Raw genomic sequence first — 8,722 nt, 5'->3', positions numbered from 1 at the left:
GAATCTAGGCGGTTTGAAAACTAATTTGGATTTAATATATCTTTCATCTCTTATAGACCAGGAAAGCTTTACACCTGAAGCACAGTCTGTGCTTATGAAAACAAAGGACACTTTGATTTTTGTATAAATTTGTGTTGGATTTTGGTATTTTACAGAGCAAAATATGCATATTTAAAAGTTAAAAAAACAAAAAAATATTTATTTATATACATGAATCCATTTAACTTTTTTGATTTGCTGAACAAAAACTGTCACTGCTCTTTGTACTAATTGCTGTGTTTTTCCGTCTCCAGCTACAATTGGATAAATCCAGTAAATATCTTATACAATGGTGACTTCAGACTTTAAATAAAATAATCTGATATCACATGGACTTGGGATGTGTTCAAAACTTAACTGTACAATTGCATGGGGCTCTGCCGTATTGCATAATCTGTTAGTTATTTGTCAACTTCAACCCCAAAATATTTAGCCTATAACATTTTTTGCATCAACAAATTTATAGGCAATATGGGTAATAGTTATTATTAAGAACACATTTGTACGATTAACTTTTTAATCTATTGTTCTGAAATAAAATTTAAAAAAATATATGCATAAGCGCGTGTGTGAATTGTGGAAAACAGGGTGACCCCCCCATTCGCAAAATCAAAAACAGGGTAACCCCCCTACTGATCCACCCCCAGGCCGAAGTAACTGACCAATCCCTAACAACAGCATACGTCCTAGCAATGAAATAAAATGACTTCTAAGGACTGAATGTTTTTTTGCGAACTTTGTATACGGTGCCCGGTTTTAGTTATAAACCGACGTTAGCTTCACGTTCATGTCCTACCATGGCAACAGCCGAAAACATATTGCTAGTTTTTTTTTAGTGGAGTGGATCGCCAACCGGTTTGTTTTCATTGGCAAAATCGTTCAGCAACATGTTTGGCATATTAGGTGTACATCACATGGACTACTACGATTGAGAGAACTTTATGTATGTTGAATGAGTTTTATAAACCCCGAAGGGCTCTTGGAAGATCCACCCGCAGTAAAATTAGCGATTGCCATGGAGGCGCAACCATCAAAATCCCAGGAGGTTTCTGCTGGCAACGTTACCCAGTTCCAAATAAAGATCACCAACGCCAAATAAGCAACATTTTAACCGGTAATCAAGATTAATTCAATCCACGGCTAACAAGCAACATCACAAGTGAAGTTGTAGCGTGAAGGTCAGCGACTACTGCTGACAACGTAAGTCATGCTTGCGTGCCTTCACCATTGTATTCAAACGAATCACGTGGTGTGCCGTTCTCTTTCAAACCCGGGATTCGATCAATAGGGGAGTTTCAGTAAAAAAACACATTGCAAATCATGCAAATTCAACATTTTCAAACCAGTATACTAAAACAGAAATGCTCAGCGATGCAAAAGAAGGATAGATGTTACTTTTCATTATACACATCTCTGTTGATACAATCCCTCACATATTCTATTCCCAGTTATACCTGCGTAAATAGATTAGCCTCTTTTGATGTTGACATTCAGACTAAAATCACGTGACAGGCTGTTAAAATTGGCTGTTGCATACACTTTCGCCGGTCTGGAAAATGTGTTTAGTTAGCTCTCATTCAAGTAACAATGCAGATTTCCCAGTGGGAGTGAAACTATTCGACTCTGCCATTAAAAAATACGAGTGTTTTGAGCAAAAAAACGAATAACTCTGGAGTGCACACAACACACTGAATTTCGGAACAAATCTTGCATTATTTACAGCAGCAGAATACCACAGAAATATCAGAGAAACATGGAAACACTATATATATGTATTTCGGCCTGAACCCTCTCTATTGCAATTCCAGGAAAACAAAACAAAATCTTAATACCACGCTGAAGCGTTTGGTAATAACGATAATCAAATTTGTGTTTGAAGTTCGAAAGTAGTTGCGTTATTTCCGGTTTCAACTAGTTCGAAAATAGAACGTCCTTGAGCGCAATAAAATCACGCGTAGAACTCCATCCGAACCAGACTCTAGCAGCGTAAACTTATTGCAATTTGCGCAATTTGGGCCCAGTTTGTTCTTACAAGTTTTCTAAGTTTCATTTATCATTATTTAGTAAACAGGTCTCTGAAACGATTTAATATATCCGTAAAATACGTGGCAATCGACGATTGACTTCGAAACGTTCGAAATTTCGAACAAACTCCCGGCACACCTAGCGCGATATGCGTCAGATCGGTGTAGCCTCGGACGCGGACATCCGTGCATTTTCACCGCCTGGCAACCTGCGGCGGTGAAAACAAAGGCCCAAAACTCGCAGAAAACGGTACTTTGGGATGACTGTTGAGACTCCTCTGAACAGTGTAACAAGATTAGCCCTACGTGTTTAACATATATAAATTTGGTTGTTCGGGATTACTTCAAAGTTGAGTTTGTGTTGTTTTCTCGAATTTTCACCGGCTCGACCGGCGTTCCACAGCAGCGCGCACAGAGCCCATAGAAATGCATGTACAGTGGTGTGCGTCGTAGCAACGTGGAACGTCCTGTGACGTAGCTCCGCCCCCGAGGAGAAGACGCCGACCTGCAGCGTCAATGATAATATTTTATAATTTTTTTTGTTCTGTTCTGTTCAATAGTTACCTGATTCACATAATTAGTTTTCAGCTGCTCCATCAATATCTCGTGTACAAGTAATTTTGAATTAATTTATAATGTGTCTTCAATACTCTCAGCACACGGGAGTTCTATCAGGGGTAAAATCTTCTCTTCGGGGTTCTCCACACGTGTCAGGGGGGAAACTCGTCTCGTCTCTCTATCTCGTCCCCTTGAGGTACGGGATCGGGAATGTCACTTTAACTTTACAGTCAAATAAGGCACACACAACGAAATACGTTTCAACTCTCGTCTTAGTCGATCTTTTGGAGCACTCTATAAGACACAGTGCCCTGGGGAAAAGTCCCCAAGACTCTCGCAAGGCTGAACCAAGACTCGCCCAAGACTGGACTGCCTCAAGGCTCGCCTCCGGACTCTCTCGGACTGCGTCTGTCGTGGAGTATTCGCCAAGACCAACTCAAACTCTCTTTATTCATTTTCAAAACTCTAACCAATTACAAAGCAGTAAAAAGACTCTAAGGCGTAAACTTCAATCATAAAGCCAATCACACTAAGTACTGAATACGTCATATCTTTTGATTAATCGTTCACTACATTAATAACTACGGATATAAACTGTCAAAATGAGTAGTCTAAAAAACGGTGGTTATCTGGTAATTAGTTCCAAATCACTGAGCCAAGTTCCGTCCAAAATTTCAAATAGGCCTACACGATGACAGACATAACACAGCAATTCGCTAATAATCAGTTAATTAAGTCGGTTAACAGATACGCGAAAACAAATTCATGACACATCCCTTCACCCAAACTGAGATATGCCTCTCGGCATAACACGTTCAAAAATCAAAGATACCGTTTGCCACTCATCGTCATACGGGTTAAATACAATACTAATAATAAAAGGATAAATCAAAAAGAGTAAAACACACTAATTAAGTACAATGATTATAAAGTCTAAATACAATGGTTATAAAGTCTCAAATATCAACGGTTATAAATCAAAAACAAGGGAAAGGCTACCAATCGACTCGCTTTTCTCAAACAGTTCGCTGAGGGAAACCCTTCGCTGCACTGTCTCCGTTACTAAGGTTACAAACTCTATATCAAAAGGTCAAAAAAACTAAGGCGTGGCGGTGTAACCAAGCGATCAGCCAATTGCTGCAGTCGACAGCATGATCACGTGATTACCAGGGATGCGTCTCTCGGTTAAAGCATTGCAAAGCGGTAACTAATAAACAATGAATAAAAAAAGCTATTAATCAAACTCCTGTCATATACGCTTATAAACTTCAACTGAACTCAAAAGTCGTTAATCTAAACAAAGTCATACGGCGTGGAAACAGAATGCAAAGACAAATTCGCTTTCATAATACATTACTTCTCTGGCAATAAAGACGGGAAAAAGACTAAAACGATATACACTACTGAGTTACATATAAACCTGTCAATCATGAACAAAAGCTTGCGATATCAAACAATACGTATATAAGCGCACCAAACTCTCATCTCAAAAAGACATTAAAAAACGTTACAAAGGTGCTATCAACTCAAAAAAGCGTCAGAAGTATTCCGGAAAACAACACGTAAACAAAAACAACTCTTAAAACGTCGATATCTCTGTACTCGACAAATCTCAAAACTCTTAAAAAAACACGTGGGGGCATCATTCCTCCCATCATAATCCGTACTCATAAACTCATTAAAACTCCATGAAACTTCACAAAACTCAAAACACTGTGTTGCAAATACTTGTCCACTGAGGCGCGCTTAAATCGTTATAAAGGACCTCGCACGTCACCAAATATCAGTTCAAAACAAAAATCTGGGCGCTTACATAACATAAAATTCAATACCACAAAAAAACGGTAAGAAAAAAGATAGAAAAAGCAGCAATACATTACATTACTGAGCAATAGTGTTGGGATTGTGAAAAGAGTTCAATGTCCGTGAGTTACACAGTGTCAGTTACAGTGTCCAACGAGCGGTTCTCTAAGCAAATAGCTAAAGTCAAAGTCTATAAGCGTCTCTTCTCTTGTCATCGCGTTAGTCTGGGTCGTTCTTTATCTTCTTCCTGTCTTTAATGTCGCTCAATTCTTAATTATACAGTCCTATCCGGTACTCATCCTTCATAAGGGGTTCAGAGGTCTTCATCTCTTCAGCGTCGTTCATCGGTGCCATACTGTTAACGGTGTTAGTCGTCAAGCACGGTTTCGTCTCTGCCATCGAGCCAGTTAGTTCGGTTCACAAGAAAGACATCTCTTCGTCATTTCACTTTCTCTTCACAGGATGTCAATGTGTGTTAAACACCTGCCCAGGGTTCTCACACCACGTATCAGGGGTAAAATCTTCTCTTCGGGGTTCTCCACACGTGTCAGGGGGGAAACTCGTCTCGTCTCTCTATCTCGTCCCCTTGAGGTACGGGATCGGGAATGTCACTTTAACTTTACAGTCAAATAAGGCACACACAACGAAATACGTTTCAACTCTCGTCTTAGTCGATCTTTTGGAGCACTCTATAAGACACAGCGCCCTGGGGAAAAGTCCCCAAGACTCTCGCAAGGCTGAACCAAGACTCGCCCAAGACTGGACTGCCTCAAGGCTCGCCCCCGGACTCTCTCGGACTGCGTCTGTCGTGGAGTATTCGCCAAGACCAACTCAAACTCTCTTTATTCATTTTCAAAACTCTAACCAATTACAAAGCAGTAAAAAGACTCTAAGGCGTAAACTTCAATCATAAAGCCAATCACACTAAGTACTGAATACGTCATATCTTTTGATTAATCGTTCACTACATTAATAACTACGGATATAAACTGTCAAAATGAGTAGTCTAAAAAGCGGCGGTTATCTGGTAATTAGTTCCAAATCACTGAGCCAAGTTCCGTCCAAAATTTCAAATAGGCCTACACGATGACAGACATAACACAGCAATTCGCTAATAATCAGTTAATTAAGTCGGTTAACAGATACGCGAAAACAAATTCATGACAGTTCTTTCTCAGCTTTCTTTGATTTAAAACATCATTGTCGAGCATGAGTTATTCGGCTTCATATTTACGCCTCCTCGAATCATCACATTACATAAGACACGTATACATTTGAAAGTAAATCATAATGTTTCGTAAATTTCTCGACAAAACATCAAAATTATGGTGATAATTCCTATGATTTCTTTAATAAATTTGATATGATTTCTTTTGATTTTGAAATATTTTGAGTTCATATATTGAGTTTTTAGCGAGTTATAAATTATTAGTGTCAACACTTGAGAGCGCCCTCATCTGTTCGGCTTTGATTAGAGCTATGACATCGCATATCAATTGCCATTTTAAACAAAATTAACGTAGCTTTTAACATCGGCTTCATAAATAGATAAAATATGGCATATGATAAGTAATGATTATCAAACAAATTGATCTAATGTGCGAAATTCGGCTTGGGCATTCTCATCTAGTTACTGAATCCGTGTACATTATGTGCTGTTCGAGCTGTTCTTTTTTTAACAGTAAGGTTGGCGAGCTGCTTACCGTAATCGCAAGTTCGAATACTGCGTTGGATGTTGTAATATGTGTGCGTTCGCTTGTATATGTATACATCTATATCTCTGAGGTCTGTAAATGTATGTTTATCGCATTTCTTTCTTTTTAATAAATATCGCACGTATCCAATTTAAGGATAGGAAGTATTACTGGAAAATACAAGTACAGATGTACAGATATCATAGGTTATAATAATAAACAACAACACGATGATACAACAATTACAATCTTATGATATTGCAACGCATTTGAAAATATTATTATAAATATAATAGTAATGGTCGAATAATTATATAAATCATCACATAGTTTGGTCTAAAGTTGGTTGTTTTGTGTATTTTCAGCTTTTAAAACTCCTTGAAAATTACTTTGTGATATCATTGGTATTTATTGAGTAATTCGTAATTCCACTGCTCTCTTTTTTTGAATTTGTTATTTTTATATTCTGTTTATTTATTAATACTGCGGGTAGTTGTATAACTTTATTCGTATTTAGGCCTCTGACCCATGTACGCAAATAATAATAAATCACTACATTTCTGTCATAGGTTTGAAAATAAAATATAAAAGACTTAAATTACAATTTCTCTTTAATTTTAAATACATGAAAACAAAATAAAGCAACACTTTCAATATCAGTCGGGGTGTCTAATGCCATTATCTTGTGAAAATCCTGCAAGGTGTTTGCTTCATGGTCCTGGAGAGACTGGGGGAGAAATGTTTGTCTGAATGTGTTGAGTTTTGGGCATTTTAGAAGAAAATGGAACTCGTCTTCTATTTCAGACAAACATAGATCGCAAATTCTATACTTTCTGTGTGGTTCTTGCTAATATTAAATATCTTTTACAATATTCTGTGTGGATACTTTCTAGGTGATCATATGTCTTGAAACCCCATATTTCGCTGCCATGTGTAATTAACGGAAAGATAACATAACATCAAATAATTTGAAATAAATATCTACCGGCAGAGCTTCGACATGTTTGAAACATTTTTGAAGGCAGATTTCTTGACATTTAGCGCCAATTGTTTTGTTGTGACTTGCCAAGAGCACTTGCAGGACATAATTAAACCCAAATATTCATATGAGCCCACGGTCTGAATAAGTTGGTTTCCAAAATACCACATTTCATTTTTGCTTAAATGCCCACCATTTCGGTGAACCACTATTTTTGTCTTCGCCATTTTCCACTTTATGGTAAATTCATGCAGAACATTGATGATACGTTTTAAATTTATAACAGTATTTGCCATAAAAACAATATCGTTAGCGTACAAAAGATTAAACAGTTCAAACATGTCATTTGGCAACAACTGTATACCCCTGAGCCCCGAATCACATAAGTTTGATTCTATTTCATTTATAAAAAGCGAAAAATGAAATCGGACTAATTAAACACCCTTGTCGGACACCTCTCTCAAGTTGAAAGTGATCCGATGAAGACCCTCCAATCCCAGCACAAGATTTAACATCGCTATATATACTTTGCAAAATATTGTACATTTTCCCATTTAAACCGTCTAAACTCAGCCTATACATAAGACAATTTCTTTCTCAACGGAGTCAAAGGCTTTTGGAAAGTCGACATATAAGCAATACAACCTCCCACCTCTTCGTGATAGGTACCTTTGAATAATTCCTGCCAAAGCTTTTAGACGTTGATTTAGAATACCAGTGAATATTTTGCTAAATACACTTAGGAGGCTGATTGCTCTGTAATTGTTTGGGTCACGAGTGTTTTTCTTTTTGTAAATTGTAACTATAATACCTCTGGACCACCCCTGTGGAAAATGCCCAGTGTTAAATATACTATTGAAGATGCATTAGAGTATGCATTAGAGGGATGGTTAAGTCACATGAATATTTCAAAAATTCTGGAATTATTATATCAGGGCCAGCGGATTTGTTTTTCTTAAGATTATAAACAGCATTTAAGATTTCACTTTGTGAAATTGGAGCATTCAGTAATAAATTTGGATTATCATCTTGATGTGGTTGCAAATCATCGTTGGTATCGCTACACTTTGTTTTGTACAGATTTTTAAAGTAGTTTGCCCATTCACCAATCTCCAACTGATTTGGAGTAAAGGCATGACATTTTTGTCATGAAATACTGCGGGTATTGGCATTCGGTGGCATTATCATTATTTCTATAGTTTGTGAAGTAAATTTGCAACCAGAATTTAACATTTGTTAGTCTCCAAATTGTGCTTAATGTAATCCCCTGCCAATCATTCTATGGTATATGTTTAAAAAATATTTCACATGAAACAGGCCGTTTTGTAGGGTACAGTTTTCTAAAAAGGTGACTTTTAAATGAAAAAGTTACTATTTTAATTTGTTCAGATTTGTTTATGCGAACGCATAACTGACTGGTAAGGGCAGGCTTGTTTCTTTGCATTTAGGCCCCCCAAATACAACGAAATGGATCCCGACCCTGAGGAAATATTTGATTGCTTCTACCGTGTATTGTTCAGTAAGTATAACCTGAGTATGTACCATGATCTATCGATAAATTAAGGTTGTCACAATGTGTACTTATAATATTGTTACGAACGGGAATACGAGATAGTCTCCCGCGA

The sequence above is a fragment of the Saccoglossus kowalevskii genome, chromosome 2 (genome assembly GCF_978046115.1).
Source record: "Saccoglossus kowalevskii chromosome 2, keSacKowa6.1, whole genome shotgun sequence".
Classification (NCBI taxonomy): Eukaryota; Metazoa; Hemichordata; class Enteropneusta; family Harrimaniidae; genus Saccoglossus; species Saccoglossus kowalevskii.
Note: the sequence above shows the minus strand (reverse complement) of the source record.